The following is an 18,538-nucleotide window of genomic DNA, read 5'->3' as shown; positions in this document are numbered from 1 at the left end:
GCCCCCCAAAATCCCCTGAAATCAGCCCAAAGCTCAGGAACTTTGAAAAGGTTATAGAATAGTCATCCAATTTCTGTTCACATAAATTACTCTTATAAAGGCGCTGGTGGCATCCCTACCCCTCCTCACGTTGCCTTCCTCCTACTTCCATTCCTCTAGTTTCAAAAGGGGTACTTTTTGAAAGAATACATGTAAATCCAATCCTTTCTCCAAGATCTAACCCCTGCTCTGTTATTTCAATGATGTGATAGGGAACGTGGTATAAGATGACTTTATGGGTCTCTGCCTCAAACCTGTGACCTTTCAAAACGCTTGGCTAAAAGTTAGACAGGATGAGATGGTTGGATGGCATCATTAACTCAATGGACATGAGTTTGAGCAAGTTCCAGGAGATGGTGAAGGACATGGAAGCCTGCTGTGCTGCAGTCCATGGGGTCGCAAAGAGTGGGGCACGACTGAACATCTGAACACTAACAACAAAAAGTTAGGAACTAGAAAAGTGGAATAGCTTGATTATATTAGGAAAAAATTTCCATATGTCAAAAGTCACATAACATTCAACAGGAAATGGCAAACTGGAAAAATATCTAAGATCTTCTACAAATCAATCAGGAAAGTAACTACTTAGAGTGGAAAACTGGGCAAAAACCATCAAAAAACAATGCACAAGCCAATTCAAGAGACAAATAAAAAAAGATTTTGGCTAGTTTCAAGTAACTCCAGATATGCAATTCTTATGGAATCATCACAGTAGAAATGTTTAGATAAAACATACAAGATTATATCTGTTATATCTGGCATATGTAAATTGTGTGTGTGTATGTGTGCACACTCACATGGGCATATGTAATCTCTCTATAAATACCTGTACCTGTCTGAGACAGTTTGGTTGACTGGAGAGAATGCTGTTGGAGACAAGGATTGAACTGAATGTCAGATTTAAAACTTATGAAAACCACATATACAAACGTAGCCAAGATTTCAACTCTGAGGATTTGGACAGAGGGAGAAAGGAGATATATTTGAAGAGGAAGCAGTCTCCAAATCTCTTGTTTTGCAAAAATGTCTGGAATGAAGTTTACAGAGCCTGAGGCTCCATCAAAGACAAAATCATAAGGGAGAAAAATCCATTCATGAAACTAACTCATCCTAATGCAAATGACATTTTATGATTAGAGAGAGAAACTGGTGTGAAGGACATTTTCTAAATCAATGTAAAAGTGTGCAGAAATAACTGGATCTAAGTTGACTAAGAATTGTGTCACAAATTGATGAGGTGGTGAGGAAAAGTCAATTAAGATACTGATGGGCCTATTATGAGAATCTGAATGCTACAAGGCTGAATCTAGAAGATTCTGGGTAAAGACTATTTCCTTGGAAGGGTTAGTAAAAGAAAGAGTTCTTTTAAGTGCTTTTCCATGGCCTATTTTCTGTCCTTTGGAGATTTTTCACTTTGAGTGGTTGGGATAGGCTGACTCCCCCTGCCCCCTCCAATAACAGGTTGATTCTATTAGATTATTGATCTTCTCTGGCTTTCTTACAAAAAGGGTACATTTGATAACATCATTTAATGGGCACTTGAGAAATGGCCCCTTTCAAGTGCTCATCTGCATTTGTCCTGATTGAAGAACTGGTGAGACTAACAAGATAGAACTAAACACCTTTCCACTGAGGGTCTCGCCTGGTAAGAGGTGACTCATTTGGGTCCATTTAATAATAACAAAAAATGTGAGCAAAGCCAATCTAGAGTTTAGGGCATTGCCTATCATTTCAAAACCTTTGAGTTTCAGCAACTCTATAGGGATTGACGAAAAATTCAACGAAAGTGGAGAATGATCCTTAGAACTTCTGAGGGAGAATTAAGCAAGCCATAATATAAGTGACCCTTGGTATAGCTTATTCTAGAAGATATGAGTTCTGTGCCAACCCATGTTTTTTGAACTTCATGTGAAGAGTGTGTGGGATATTCAAAGAAGGAGAGAGCACCATATGTAGATACCTTAAAACTGACAGGTGACTCAGCTCTCTCAGCGCTATCTAGGCTGCTGGCAAATGACAAGCATAATACAAAGCCCACGCAGTGTGGTGGTTAGCAGAAAAACTGGAAGAAAGTCATGAAATCTGTTTAGGTTAGCTGGCTATTGATCAAGACGGATTACAAGATAAAATGAATTGCGACCAAAATTAGATTAACGTGAGCAACTCTACACAATTTATTTTTAATGACCTTTAAATAATATAATTCATTACCATTTAAAAATTTAATACTGCAATGTTTAAAGAAGAAAATGAAAATGATCAATAATACCACCACCCAGAGTAACTGTGTTAATATTTTTGGTCTGTTTCTTTCTAGTCTTTTACTATGCACGAATACATTTTCTTTTATAATATTGATTATATACTATATATCTCTATGCAATATATAATTAACTCTGTGATAGACTACTTCATACAGAATCTTGGTTGAGTTTCTATTGTTTCCTTAAATTAAATTCTCTAGAAATAGAATTACCTAGTCAAAAGATATGAATTTTCAGATCTCAACACATATCGCAAAATTGGTTTCTTGGAAGGTCAACCTAATTTATTCTTAAATTATCCACTTCTTTAAACGTATCTTTTTACCTTCTATGGAACCTTTCATTTTTCACTTGAAATTAAATAGGCTCTTAAACAGGGCTCAACATTGTAATAGGAATACAAAACAAATCTTGGTCTACTGAGAGAATTGTAACGTTGTGGTGACATACTGAGATAATTCTCAACTTTCTCAAAAACTTTCATATCCATTATTACATTTAGTCCCCACAAAAAAAGCCCTGAGGTGAAAATTAATTTTAGAATGTTTTAAGCGTGAGAGAATGTTTCAGGCATTATCTTGTTCAGATTTTATTAATTCATCCATCTGACAGAGGCATAGGGAGGATATGAGAGTTTTGAAGTTCTAGAGTCTGTTTGGAATCTCAGTCCATATATTACCTTTCCACTGGATGAGGGAAATCTGTGCTGGTCCCTTTAAGTCTTTGTGTCACTCCCAATTTCCTCCTCCCTCTGCATTGTTTTATCAGTGTTATTGGGAACTGCACCATTCAGTCTCTCCTTGTTACAGGGATATGGAAGTCTGGACTGAGACTCATCAGTAGAGACAGAGCAATCTGTAAAGAAGCACTTTATCAATGCTGTGGATGATGGCCTAGAAAAGTACCCCCAGGAGTATGTAGATGACAGTGAGCCAACAGACATGAGAAAGTCAGGTCTGAGCTTGCGGTGAACTTGATAAACCAAAGCAGTTAAGGGAAATAGTGAAAACAAGTTTAGAACTCCAGCCTCAATACATTTTAGTACCAGACTGTTCTGACCATGAGGACTGCCGAATGCTGGAGTATGCTAAAACTCAGGGGCAATTGTTTTCACTAGTAATTCTCACCTGTTCAATGAACTAGGTAGAATAGGTAAATTCTGTCAACAGACAGGATGAATCCTCGAGAACTGTCAAGCCTCCATCCACCCCAAAGACTGGACATTCTCTGCAGATTATCATCTGCTCAATGCACTATGGATTACAGTATGTTGCATAGAAGTGACACCAGCACTGTGCTGATGTCTGATGGTCTATCACAGCCTCCGGTTGGTTGTTGCTTCATTTTCTCCCAGGGCTTTCCTGGTGGCTCAGCTGGTAAAGAATCCGCCTGCAATCTGGGTTTGATCCCTGGGTTGGGAAGATCCCCTGGAGAAGGGAACTAGAGTTACCTACTCCAGAATTCTGGCCAGGAGAATTCTATGGACTATATAATCCATGAGGTTGCAGAGTCAGACACAACTGAGAAACTTTCACTTTCTTTCACTTTTCTCCCAGGGGTCAAATTTATTTTATTCTAAAACATCTCCATAGCATTTCCATTTATTTTGTATGTGTATGTAATTTTAAATTTTGAGAAACCACTTCTTAAAATGCCTGACATTTAAGAAAATCTGGCCCTGTATTGCCAAGTATCACATGTGTAGAAAGTAGCACAGTTCAGCCTGTTGAATGTGCCAGATTTTCCTTAAAATTAACATTCATGCCATATGTTGGTACCCTAAAATCAATACTACTTTGACTGATAAAAATGCAAAAAGAAAACATTCTCAGACTGAATTCTGTTCTCTTTCTTTGTAGACACTGTTTCATGTAGGCGTTAGCAATGGTATTCTTTGGGAGTGAAAATGAGTGCCTGCTCTGTAATCCTTGGTGGGAGGTCAAACACCCAAAGGTGTGGAAGCCAGAAGAGCCAGCTTGTAAGGCCATGGAACCTAAAGTATTGGCCCTACAAGATGGTCCTGTGTTCTCAATCTACTACTCAGCTCCACACAATGCCTTGGAGGAAACTTGGAGGTAGCTTCCTCATTCTCCTCATCCACCATCATGATGTTCAAAAGGGCAAGGTGGAGAGGAGGGGGCTGGAAATCCCTCACTGAACTTAGATAGGGCATTACCAGAAATTTAGACAGTGCCCTGGCAACCCAGGGTGACAAGTGACCTATATGCACACGTTGCCTGTGGGTCCCAGCTGCAGGGCCTCGTGACCTTTGAGGTCACATTCCCTCTGAGTTGCTCCTCTGACCCTACCTCCCCCTGCAGCAGATAGTCTCCATGATGCCAGCCAGAAGGAAATCTTGATGCCTATGGGTTGAGCATCTGCAAGGCTGTAGGTTTACAATGTACTTTGTCCATGTGTTTATATCACTGCGCTCCCTGGGGCCCTCTGTGGCTCGGGCAGAGTGTGGGGCTCTTCCTGACACACAGAGAGCACAAGCTTTGCTTATAAATATTGACCCTAAACCTGTCCCAAAGGGACAGACAAGAGTGCAAGGTTATATTACCACTAAAACCACCAGACATATTTAAACTATGATGGGAATTTTGTGCCTGGGGCTTTGTTCTGCTACAGTATTAAATAAGAATGGTGCATTCTTGAAGTAGGAATATACATTTGTACCATAAAGGATACACAGTATTTAAGGGGGACATTTGAAAATCCTACCAGTAGGAGAACCTAAAAATGTCTGGAAATCTTTTAAAAAAAATTTTATTATGGAAATACTCAAACTATAAGAATAGTAAAATTAATCTCCATGTCTCACACCAAGTTTCATTTATGACGAAGCTTATTTCATCTATACCCACCCACTCCCCTACCTCACAACTTGGATGATTTTGAAGTATATCCATGACAACTTATTGTTCCATCTATACCTATTTTAGGACATATCTCAAACATAAGCATTTTTCTCTTTAAATTTAGTTATAATACTATATGTAATATCTGTAAAAATCAAGTTTCCTTAATCATTAAATATGCAGTCAATATTCAAGTTTCTCTAGAAAATCCAACTTTTTGGCTTTGGAGTAAAAGACAGATGTCATAAAAGAGTTTGGAAGGTTGAAAGGAAAGATCTCTTTGGGAGCTCTGATAATTAATATAAACAGAAGAAAAACCTATTTGGACTTCCTTAACCTGAAGTCAGTGATTGTTAATGCTGAAGAGGTTGTTACACATTATCCAGCCCCACCACACTTCCTTATGTAAACTGAGGCACAGAGGAGTAAACCGCCTTCCTCAAATTCACACCACCAATTAATGACGACATACTCAATTTTAAAATCTCTGAGGCTCTATTTAGGATACTACTTATTTTGTTTTTTAAAATTGCCGTAGAAGGACCTCTATATCTAGGTCTTTGTGTGTGGATTTAAGGTCTGTGTGGCTACTCTGATGGTTTAGAGCTGTGCTGTCCAATTAAGTGCTCATCAGCTACATGTGGCTTTTGAACACATGAAATATAACTGGTCTGATTTGGGACTTGCTGTACATACAAAATACACACTGGGTTTCAAAAATTCAATGAATAAAAGGTAAAATATCTCATTAATAATTATTCTGTTGATTAATGTTGAAATAACATTTTTTATTTATTGAGTTATAAAAAATATTGTTCAAATTAAGTTCATCTGTTTCTTTTTACTTTCTTATCATGGCTACTAGAAAATATAAATTACTTTTCGGCTCACATTCTATTATATTTCTATTGGACAACACTAGTTCAGATATTATCTCTTCAATGCAGGATTTCATCAGTTCATTATACAGCCAGGCCCTGCGGCTGGAGAGACCCGGAGAGGTCATCTATCCCACTGGTCTCTTAGCACTAAGGCTGGAAGCTAACCAAACCATCCAACAAAAAATCTTATTTTTAAATATTTGTAGAACAATAAATCTCTTAACTTCCCATGGCTTGGTCTAACACAAGTGAGTCCTACAAGTAAGAGTCTTACATCTACTTGTACGAGTATTGTAAACAAAGCACTAGAATTATTCTTGAACTATCCCTCCATCAACCTTCATGACTGATCTAAAAGCAAGTTCTGCTTTCCAAATACCTCTCAGATCTCTACATTTATCCTCATCGTGACCTCCACAAGCAACTGCCTGGTCCAGGCAACCACAATCTCACCTAAGCCACTGTGTTTATCTCATTGTTGGTCTTCCACACCGTTCTTACTCCACCTTGGAAATCCATTCTCCACGTAGCAGTGCAGAAAGCTTCTCAGTGAGCACAGACGACCATGTCATTCCCCTCCTCAAAGGCCTCCAGTGCTTCCCATTTATTTCAGGATAAAATTCAAAATCTGAACGTGACCTTCAAGCTCAGCACGGTCTGATCCATTTCTTCAGCAGCACCTTGCCCATGTTCCGCAAGCTCTCTGCATTTCACTCATATTGGTCTTCTCTCAGTTCCTCATCCCTGCCATACTCCCCTCCCTTCAGAACCTCTGTACATGCAGTTCCCCTCGCCTGTAACACTGTTGCTCTCCCTCCACCCACTGTCGTCTGATCGATATCCATTTATTCAGATCCAGCTCAAAGCGTCCCTTCCTCAGCACTTCTTGACCAGCGCAGGTATACTAATGTCAACACGCAGCACAGATCAGAGTGGTCATTTTCATTTGTTTGTGTGATTATTCACTTAATGTCCAACTCCCTTTGTAAACTCTTTGCTCCATAATGGTGGTGAGCCCATTAGCTCACACTCACTACTGTATCCCACTATAGTGCCTGGCACATAACAGGCCCTTAATTAATGGGAAGGATAAAGGAAGAAAGGTGAGGTGGTTGTACCAATAAGAACCAACCCTGTCTCTTCTTTCTTTACTAGAGTGGAAAGGGAACACCCCTCATCACTCTTCCTTCACAGTTCATTAACATGCTCCTGGACAGACCACCTGAGTACCCTAGCTAAGGGTTAAGTCACTTCAGTCATGTCCACCTCTTTGCGACCCCATGGACTGCAGCTTGCCAGGCTCCTCTGTCTATGGGATTCTCCAGGCAAGAATAGTAGAGTGGGTTGCCATTTCCTTTTCCAGGGGATCTTCCTGACCCAGGGATCGAACCCATATCTCTTATGTCTCCTACCTTGGCAGGCAGGTTCTTTACCACTAGCACCCCCTGGGAAGCCACCCCCAGCTATGGATTAGCAAATTCTATGAGCTCTATTTTCAGTGTCCATCCAGAATGCAACCACTTTTCACCACCTCTACTACCTGTACTATGGTCCCAGCCACAAGCTTCTTCCAAGGTCTTTGACCTTTACTTTGAAACAGATGAAAATTACCTTTTAATAGAACCACTCTTAACTCTCCTCCTTCACCCTTGGCTCCTCAAGGCCTACTCAACACGATAGTCAAATTGATTCTATTAAAATGGAAGTCAGATCTTTTCACTCCCTTGCCTAAAACTCTCCTGCAATCTTTGGTTTTAAAGTCTGAGCTCATCCTATAGCCTGCAAGTTCTCCATGATGTCGTTACCCCCTCTGACCTCATGCCCCACCGCGCTCTCCCTTTCTTACTCCACTCTAAGCCTAACGGCTTCTGGTTGTTTCTTGCACACACCAGGCATTCTCCCACCTCAAAGCCTTTGCACCTGCTGCCCTTTTTGCCTAGAAGCTCTTCCTCTGGATACCTACATGATTCTCTCTTTGCTTCTTTCCAGTTTTTGTTCGATATGAACAAAAACCACCTTTTCAATGAGGCCACCCTAATTCTGATCCCTCCACTCCACATTCCCTATTCTCTCTCCTTCCCTGATTTATTTTTCTCCATATCTTCTAACAAATTATATAACTTATCTTATTCATTGTCCAATTCTCTCTACTAGAATGCAGACTCCATGAGGGCAGGAATGTTTGTTTTTTGTTTCCTGTTATACCTCCAGTGCCTAAAACCGTGTTTGTCAGGAGGTTGTCGCCAAATAAGTGTCTGTTGACTCAAAGACTAAGGTTCAGCCCACGAACCTGAAAAACAGGTGGACTTGCAACCAGCCATCCAGCGTGACCACGCAGAGCTGGCCCGTTGTGTTAGGAGGGCCAGCTTGGCTCCACTTTGGAGCTATTTCAGGAGACTTGGAGGTTCCCTAAGCCCAGGTCAGCTGCTCACTGTCCCAGCTCAGTTCTGGTAACTGTCTGTGAGGCCAAGGAAGCAATCTGGCTCCAGGGAACATCTAAATAGCTCCTCCCCATATTCTCCCACCTCCCCCTCCTCCATCCCCACCGCACACAAATACACCACACAGCCCTCTCCCTTTCCAAGGACACAACTCAGGCTATTTCTAAAACGGAGATTCTGATCCAAAACAGTAGCCAACACATAGTGTATCTCCATGTGCACAGGAAAAGACAGGAGACCTCTGAGCAATTTCCTGGCCCCATATTTTTCCATGCCAGTAAACGAAGCCTTCTTTAGCTCGGGGAATCTCTCTCTGAACCAAGCCAATGCCTTAATGGTGCATTCCATTCCTTACTGCCTGGGCTTGTTTCTTTGTTCTTTTATTTTCCATTTTAAGTGATGGATGCCTGGATCCCTTCTGTCATCAAAATTTTGACAACCAGCTCTCCCGGCTGTTAACTACTAGTTAGAGTACACATAATGCTAATGGAGAGTTTCTTTCCTAAACAGGCATTTATTTAATAATACATAATACTTAAATTGCGCTGTCTGCCTTCAAAGAGTTTTGCAAACTTTACACTTCATTAAGCTGAGCAGCATTTGAGTTCCTGTTTTATGGCTGAGAACCAAGCAAAGTTAAACAATTTGCCTAAGGCTACAACTAGCTGTGCTTTGGACAAAGGACTTTGTCTTTTTTTAATGGATAAGGAGAATATAACCAATTTAAAAATGTAGTTATTTAACAACTGGTATGATCAGTAAAATAGTCTTGAGTTCTTTCTGTGTGTTTTTTTAAGACCATATTTGGGGTTCTTCCTTGGCTGTACTCACGCCTCCTTGTCTCCAGACGCCACTTCATGTTCCTCTTCTCCTTCCTCCCCGACTCCTACCCTTCCTCCTCTTCCCCGCTTTTATTCTCTCCTGGCTCTTGGATAATTTAGCTTTTAGGAGGAACCAGCTCTACCCCCAATCCTTATCCCTGTTCCCCTGGGACCTACTCTCAGGTGATAAGCAAATTGTTGTTAGTGGATTAAGAAGGGTTTAAGTCAAGTTTCTATGGATGGAGAAAACCAAATAATAAATTGTATAATATCTTCTTGGCTTATCAGTTTTAGTGGTGCATAATTTAAAACATTTTAAATGCAAACAAATATGGATAGGTTATGGAGTAGAATGCAAAACCTAGGACAGGTTAAAGTCTGAAATTCTACCTATGGCAAATCATTTAGGATTTCTTTTCCAGATTTTTCTCTCCCATTAGCAGTACTTGGATTAGAAAACTCTGAGAAGAATTTATATAACATGGCACTTCCTCTGAGCTCTCTGGAGATGAAATATCAGGATTGATTTTCTAAGGGCTAGTAGAATCAGTCTTGTTATCTTATTGTTCCTTTGAGCAAGTAATTTTTTTTTTAAGACTGTCTTGAAGGTAATGAAGATAAGTTGGGGCATCTTTTCCTCTGAATCTTGAATATCCACCAGGCAGCATCTTTATTAAGCTAAGGGCAGAGTGGCCTTTTTCTCATCGTTCAACAGATAAAAGCAGTAAGCAAAGAAACCTATGATACTTGAGACTATGATTAAAAGAAAAATCTGGGACATGTGTTCAAAGATAAATTTCTATTACATAGTAATTTCACACTGAACATGTTGAAGACCTTTAAAGAGAATAAAAGTACATGAAATAAAGGCTAAGCCACAATGACTTGGGTTTGGCTTTAACATGTCCACACCAGGGTGAATGTGCCCTCAAGCCCCAAGGATACTTAAGCTCATGGCAGCATTGGGAGAAAAGGTACAGCAGCCTGTATGTAAAAAGAGTAAAGAGCTAAGGACACAGAACCCCAGCTCCCTCACCTACTAACTTTCCTAGGCCTCTCTTTTCTCAGCTATAACAACAGGATAATCACTCTTCATTTATCAAATATTTCTAGCTCTTCTCCTGAGCACATAGTCAGATTGCACTTCCCTACTCCCCTTACATGTAGGCACGGCCATGTGACTAGCTTTGGTCAACAAAATGTGAGCACAAGTGACGTGTGTCATTTCCTTGTGGAATCTTTGAGAATCAGTCCACGATTTCCATAATTTTCTTTTCCTCTACCATAGCAACCTGAAACATTTCCAGTATAGCTGTTCTGTCAGCTCAGGTCCTAAAGTTAACATGACATAGGTCAAAGCCATTGTTGATTCTCGTAATGAATATGTAATGGAAGGGTGAGATAAATCCTTGTTTTCTTCCCTTCTTTATTTTTTTAAGCCATGGCGATTTAGAGTTTGCTTGTCATTGAAGCATTACCTAGTCTATCCAGACTAATACACTACTTCATTGATCTGGGGAAAGATTAAAACCAGACACCTAATAGTAATATTCATGGCACACAGCAAGTGCTAAATAAAAGTTAGTTCTTTCCTTTCTTATTAAATTTCTCTGCTTTGTGATCCTTCTCAGCTCTTCCTTAGCAGCCCTGAGATGGCTGTTTCCAGTTTGAGAAGAATGAAAATAAACTTTAAGACTTCTTAAAGCATTCCCTCATACCCTTTAAGAAAACGAGAGAGCCCTTGAGAGGTGCAGAGTTGGAAATTCCCATGATGAGAAGAGACGCTCCTCTCTGAAATTTATAAATGAGAAAGGAGCTGTGTGTCTTATCAAGGAAATCAGCCATAAAGTAAAACCAATGAACTCTGAAAACTTCCCACCGCAGAGAATGCTTTACCTGACAGCAACATGCTGATGCGAAGGAGTTGGCATCAAGGGCACAGAGCTTTTGTAGGGATTTGGTTCTGACTCTTGATAGTAACAGGCTATCTCTACTAGAGCAAGGTCAGGGCCTTGATCTACTTAGTACCTGCTTTTCTAACATTTTGGGGAGAATGATGAAGATGGTCAGACCTCAAACTTTTAGCTTTTTCCTCACTGGCTTCTTAAGAGGTCTTTCCCTTCCTTTGCCTGATCCAGGCTGTGACTTCATGGGTCTGAGAGGAGAAACCAATGGGCCACTGCTGCTCGCTTAGTCAAATTGGTTCAGTTCCGTTGCTCAGCCCTGTCTGACTCTTTGTGACCCCATGGACTGCAGCACGCCAGGTTTCCCTGTTCATCACCAACTCCCAGAGCTTGCTCAAACTCACTTAGACTTAATCATTAACAACTCATTGAATTACGTCATCAACCTTGTACTTTTTTAGGGCGTTTGACTCCACACTGGAAGAGAACAGTTTAAATTTGCTCTAGTAAATTTAGTCTTTGAGACCTATTCAGAGGGTAAATCTAATTGATCCATTTAGAAGGCATTCATTAGGGCTGTGGTTCTCTAAACTGTTGAATTCTTGAGAATAGAAGGAAAGAGGAAGGGAGTCTATATGAGACAGAGCTGAATAAGACCTCCACCTCTGCAGTCTCTTCCAGAAATTAGAGGCAAGCAAGATACCTCTATTTCAGAACCTTCAGTGAGAGATGAGATATGCATAAAAATAGGAAATGTGACGAAGGGGAACATTGCTTCAGAAGATTTGTATTAAATATCTGTGGAAGGAGAGGCACTGTGCTGGGCACAGTCACAGTCCGGACTTTCTCAAGGGGATCTGTTCTGTGAGGCTTCCCTGCAGAACTCTAACATCCCTGTCCTCCCCCAACTACTGGGTGCCAGTCGTACCCCTGGTCATTGTGATAACCAAAAGGTACCCTCCCTGCTTCCAGATGCCTGGGGGTAGGGGTGGTAGTGGAATGCACTGTCCCTAGTTGAGCACTACTGAGCCTGAGTCAGATAGCTGCTGGCAGCGCTGCATTAGAAGCCTCTCCAAGGGGCATAAAGGGCCCCAGTGAGGCAGAAGGATCCGAAGAGAAGCCCGCCCGAGGCCTCCCACCTCCCCTGAGGTGATGCTCTCTGTCTACATCTTACCTTGTTTTATGGACCCAAAGGTCCAAATGAAGCAGGACTGGCTTTGAGGTGCTGGTAGTTCTGAAGAGACTTTCAGTTTAACTGGAGTTTGGGGAATGAATAGAATTATTAGAAGAAAGATGAAGAAGCTATAAAAGGTGCAAACTGGTTAGCAAGAAGCCCTAGACATGGCTTGATACTAAACCAGTTGGCTATTGGATGTTGATGGGGCCCTTTGAGCTTGCCCACAGCCCCATGGGACAGCTGAGAGGGCTGAAGGCACCTCACGTTGGGGTTCATGTTGCATGGCCACCTCAGAGGTCTGGCATATACTTATGTCAGCTCACAACCCTCTTCCTCATTTTTAGGTTGCATTCATTGGAGGAAGGGGGAGGATGAAGAGAGAAAGGGAAACTAACATTTACTGAGCATGTAGTATGGTCAGATAGAATGCTAGGAATGTTCCAACCTTCTAGGTCACAGAGAGGCTGAGTGAGTTAGAAGGAGCATAAACAAGGAAGATAGGCAGCCAAGGGTTTGAATTCTGGGTCTTTCATTTACCAACTGTGAGCAGCTTATCTCTGAGCCTCAGGTTTCTCATATGGAAGCAAAACAAACAAGGAAGAAAACCACCTCACAAGGTTAGTTCTGAGATTTCATAAAATAAGAGATAGAAACACCTGACCGAAAGCAAAAACAAAACAAAACATAACAAAAACACTCAATAAATAATACTATACTAATGTGTTTTGGTTTCCTAACAACACTGGTGAGAAGAGATTCCCATGGTCATAAAGAGGAAGGAGAACGACCAGCAACAAGATTAGGGCTGAAGTTTAGAAAAATGATAACACAAATCAATAATTCTAAGTTCTCTGTTTTTCACTCCAGCCCTTTTCATCTGGACCTTCTGAGGGAGATTTTCAGCAATTGCTCTGGACCTGAAATGGGCCTCAGAGAGCCCTGGTTGTGCACTGGCCAAACCACTGGGATGGTGGGGAGGGGTTTCTGGGTGAAATGTTGCAGACCGAGACACAGTGGGGAGCATGCAGAGGAGCGTGGCCTGCTGGAGGGGAGACAGAAAACCCTGCTTCCTGAGGTGGCTGAGACCAGGGTCTCAAAAAGGAGGTGTGTGGAGGTCTGGGGATTTGAGGTCTTCTACTTGAATGCTTTGAAGAACTGACACATGGAAGGACTGGATTTGTTTTGTGTAGTCCCAGTGAGTAGAAATAGGGTCAATGGATGGAGGTGAATATGGAAAGCTCAAACTGAGTTTTACTCATGTAGTGTCCATAGCACCAGCACAGAGCCTTGCCCACATGGGACAGCCAAGGGGAGTAGCCGCTAGGACTATTATTGCCCGGCCTTGGAACAAGCACCCAATTCGGACAACCCGATTGTGTCTGCGCTGGCCCATATGCCTGACACTTTTGTTAGAAAAAACTATGTCAGCCAGCAGTGACACTCAGGGTGGCCCATTTTCAAAAGTCTAGTGAGGGCTTCTTTTCTCCTGCCATCAACACCTCATTTTGCAAACACTGAAAAAAAGAAAAACAGAAAAACTTTCTATCTGGCTCAAAGGTTGTTTATGGAATAAAGCTAAATAACTATCCATGGGATGATCTGGAAGTGAAATTTTAAGCTAGATAAACATTGAGCCTGCTATGAAAGGTCATTCTAACTTCCTTTGACCCTCTCATAACTGTGATCCTCAGCATTTTGGTTTGTGGCAAGAAAGCAATGCTTTTCTCCTCCCATTTAGACGGTCTACTGGTCTTGTTTCCTCTTATAGTTTTTGGTGAGGAATAAAGCCTGTACTTGACATGAGCTCCAGACTTTTCCTGCCTGATCCATTAAATGCATATTTTGATGAATCTAATGCATAAAATTGATAGATTTGTAAAGGCTACTGGACCAGAAGATATAGAAACCTCATCTCACTATCTCGAGCTCACTGAAGCAAATACTCCCAAATGCAGCATCTGCATAAAAACCCTGCCTGTAACTAAAGAGATGTAGAGGAGAAGTTATATGGATCTGGATTGTCCTTGCTGCCTGTGCCACGTTTTCACTTTTCATTAACTCATCCCAAAAAAGGTCCATCAGGCTCCAACTCTGTGACAAGAACAGTGCCAAGTGGTGCTACAGCAACAACCACACTTGCTGAATGTTTCTTATGGAGCAAGAATGTGTAAGTTATCATGTGTATTAACTCATGGGACCTCACAGCATCCTATGAGGTAGGCTCTACACTTTCCCCCACTTTGCCAGTAAGGAAACTGGTACACAAATAGGTTAAGCAGATTGCTCAAGGTCACACAGGTTACAAAGGAAGGAACCAGGAGTCTTTGGGGAGATAGTCGTTAGACAAAGGAAGAGATTAAACAGTAATGACTACTTCCAGACACTTTCTATCTAGACTTCTATCAAATGTACAAACTTGCTATAGGTAGCAGTTTTAGAGTGGAAAATTTCAGTTATACCAGAAGACCTAGATTATTCAAAGCACCTCCATATAATTTATTGGAAAACCCCAGCAGTGGTTTCCAGGCTTCTCAGCATGATTCCCTTTGTAAATTTCATAAATTCCATAACTAACTAAACTCATTTTGCAAATCCCCAGTAAAAATACAAAATAACCAAAAGCTATTTTTAATTCAGTAATTAAAAATTTTGCATTCATTTTACATTTTACATTAATTTATGTCTTATTAATTACCATGATATAAAGAACCATATTTGAAAGCAGAGGTACGTATACTTTCAAAACATTAGTCCGTGTACAAACGGTAGGCACTTGACATCCAAGTAGAGACCCCTTGACTCCTTGCAATAACTCCACAGACCCTGCAGATTCACAGAGCTGCATGACTTCTGTGGAATCATCCATCATCTCTCAGTTTTAGTCTGCTCATCTTTAAAGTGGGGATAATAAGAGCTTTTACAAAGAATCTCAGAGAGAATTAAGATGAGACCAACAAGAATTTGGAGGGTTCTTGTCTGAGGGAGTACAAAAATGGTCAAAAAACAGTCTCTGACAAATATGGTTCCAATGTAGTTAGGGAGAACAGACACACATGAAAGAATTAGTAAACAGGGCAACCCATTAAGTTAAACTATGTCTTCTGGAAGCTTCTAGAATGTGATCTAATAACATATAAGGCATACAAAGGAAGATACTTTGAAGAATGCAGGTCTTCTGGCGGCAATGAGTTTTCTACTCTTAAACTGCTACCTATAGCAAGTTTGTACATCTGATAGAAGTCTAGATAGAAAGTGTCTGGAAGTAGTCATTACTGTTTAATCTCTTCCTGTGTCTCTTTCCTTATATATATGTAAGATGTATATAAAGAGGGTTCACTATCACCTTACACACAGAAGGGAAATTCAGTTCCTGTAAAAGCCATCAGATATCTTTTATTGTTTTTGCCGGAGGTCTGCTATCTCTGGCTGGGATCCTTGAAGTCACAGGGACGCACAGACGGGCTGGGTTTAGCTTCATCCCTCGCTGTGCTGCCTTGAGACTAGAGCTGGGAAATAAGGGCATACGCACATCACAGTGACGGAAGGTTTGGGTCTGGTTTGGTTTGGTTTGAAACTGCAACTCATTTATTAAATGACTACCATGGGGAGGAAGTTATACTATGGCCCTAATATTAATATTTAATGATAGTTTGATCCAAATGTAATTTAAGGCACATTTTTCATGCAAATTGAAACTTGCTGCTTAACTGGCTCAACTCCCAGCATAATGTTACATACAATCTTGCAGTTTTACGGCCTGCATTCATCATATTTTCAGGATATAACTGACTCCAGGGCATAGAATTTTGGAAGAAGTTTCCCTCAATGATACTAACTTGGGGGCAGCAGAAATTACTCCAGTCTCTCCCTTTATTCTTGTTGGATTGGAAAAAAAAAAAACAAAAACCCTTCAATCATCCCAGCATTCCAAGTTCATGATGCTAATGAGTACATAATTTGCTAACTTAGATGCCTCTCTTCCCTCCTCCCCCAAGAGAGTTTCAGGTCCCGTGGGCAGGAGGGAAAGTTCAGATTAATAATTAAAAGAGCTAACATTTCTTGAATATTACTATGAGGCAGGCACTGTGAGTAAGCAGTTGCATGAATTATCACTCTTAATCCTCACAACAAACCCTAAGAGGGTGGTGTGATTTTGTACCTGTCATGCAGATGAAAAAATTAAACTATGCATGATCACACCACTGGCAAGTGAGAGGATGGGGACTTGATCTCAAGTATCTGCCCCTAGAGCAGGCCTCTATACTGCCTTGCCACTCCCCCTCATACCTGGCTTCCAGGACTGTTTTCTCACCCTGGTTGACACTCATATTTCACATGTTGCCAAGGGAATAGGGACCCTATAAATTGAGAGGCAACTGAAGGAGAAGGAACATAGCCTTTGGCTGTGGCTTTATATATGGCATTCAGTGACATGCTGGCAGGGAAAGGACAAGAGGAATGTAGATGGATGTGAAGTGATCATCCTTAAGGAAATTATCAGAACATGAAACTTAAAATCAGAAGCATTTTCATTGTATATGGATATATACTTAATTGATCCAATCACTTATTGATGAACAATTATGCTATACTAATCTTATTTTTTAACCTTGCATTGTAGGTATATCTTTTTACATCATCTAAGTATATTTGTAAGATAATTTCTAAGAAGAGTCACTTTTACATTTTTATAGACACTCACAAATTGCTCTCTACAGTGAAGTTTTACTAATTCTCCATTCCACCATCTATGTATGACAGTACTCTCCAAATCCACAGAAACAAATATCCAAACAAGTGCCTCAACTTTTGTTTCATCAAGTAGGTAAAAAATGGTATCTCATAGTTTTAATTTGCATTTATTTATTATGAAGTAAAAGATTCTTGAGAGTCCCTTGGACAGCAAGATCAAATCAGTCAACCCTAAAGAAAATCAACCCTGAATATTCATTGGAAGAACTGATGCTGAAGCTGAAGCTCCAAGACCTTGGTCACCTGATGCAATAACTGACTCATTGGAAAAGACCCTGATGCTGGGAAAGATTGAAGGCAGGAGGAGAAGGGGACGACAGAAGATGAGATGGTTGGATGGCATCACTGACTCAGTAGACATGAATTTGAGCAAACTGTGGGAGATAGTGAAGGACAGAGAAGCCTGGTGTGCTGCAGTCCATGGGGGTACAAAGAGTTGGACACGACTGAGCAACTGAACAGCAACAACAACATATTATCTTTTATTTTTCTCATGTCTAAGAACTAGTTATATTTCATTCAATAATAAATGTGTTTCATGTCATCTGCCCATTTTCTGGTCATATTAAGTTCTTTGCGATATACATGTTTAGAATGTTTCCCCTAGTGTTTAATTTGCTATTTTGATCTTGCTTATTGAATTTGGGCCCTATAGAAGCTTTTTAATTTTAATGTATAACAGATGCTAAGGCTTTTAGATAAAACTAGAAAGACTTTTCCTACTTTGAGATTTAAAAAAAATCTGCCATTTTCCTATTATTTTTATGTTTTTATTTTTAACATTTTAAATCTTTGATCTATCTTGAATTTTATGAAACAAAGAACAGATATGTTTGTTTTCTCCCTAGGTGTCCCAATCATTAGTTACATAATCTAACTTTCCTCTCTGATATGCAATGCTATTTTTGTCATATGTTAAATTTCCATATGCTTTTAGGTTCACTCCCTTGCCTTCTGTCCATGTGTCAATGAGCACACTCAAGCCTCTATCACTAACTCAGAGTTTAGCTTTCTCTCTTGCATTAACATTCTCAAATCAACACACAATAAGTTAATGGAACACTTTATGAATTTCTTGCAATAACACAAGTCCTCTCTTCTCCTCCACTGCCACTAACTAACAAAATTCAGGGATTTTTTTTTTATCATCAGTACGAAAATTTTAATTACAATAGTAAACCTATATGAAAGTAAAAGGGACTGAGAATTAGATACTACATTCTTGGTCAAATAAACAATTTGGGGTTAATCCATAGTTTCCTTTGATAAGAGCCAGTGATTTTGGATAGTCTCCATGTATGTGTGTTTATACACGTGTGTAAAGCACATGTGCCATAAACAAAAGAGATAACACTTTATTAAGTAAACCATTACCGTCTTCCAAAAAATCCACATTGG

At 40.3% G+C, this 18,538-nt stretch overlaps 1 protein-coding gene across 2 annotated transcripts in view; it reads right to left on the bottom strand.

Moving 5' to 3' along the window:
* ZNF366 (zinc finger protein 366) overlaps positions 1 to 18,538 on the bottom strand; it is a 64,515-nt gene that overhangs the window by 38,016 nt on the left and 7,961 nt on the right. Inside the window, exon 1 of one of the 2 annotated variants that reach the window (XM_069556379.1) lies at positions 6,499 to 6,741. The exons of the other annotated variant lie outside the window; for it this stretch is intronic. The gene's annotated coding sequence lies outside the window, so the exon portion shown is untranslated. Of the gene's footprint in view, positions 1 to 6,498; positions 6,742 to 18,538 lie in introns of those variants that run through there. 2 annotated transcript variants of the gene reach the window in all.

The sequence above is a fragment of the Ovis canadensis genome, chromosome 16 (genome assembly GCF_042477335.2).
Source record: "Ovis canadensis isolate MfBH-ARS-UI-01 breed Bighorn chromosome 16, ARS-UI_OviCan_v2, whole genome shotgun sequence".
Classification (NCBI taxonomy): domain Eukaryota; kingdom Metazoa; phylum Chordata; class Mammalia; order Artiodactyla; family Bovidae; genus Ovis; species Ovis canadensis.
This window is presented reverse-complemented; position numbering and strand designations above follow the sequence as displayed.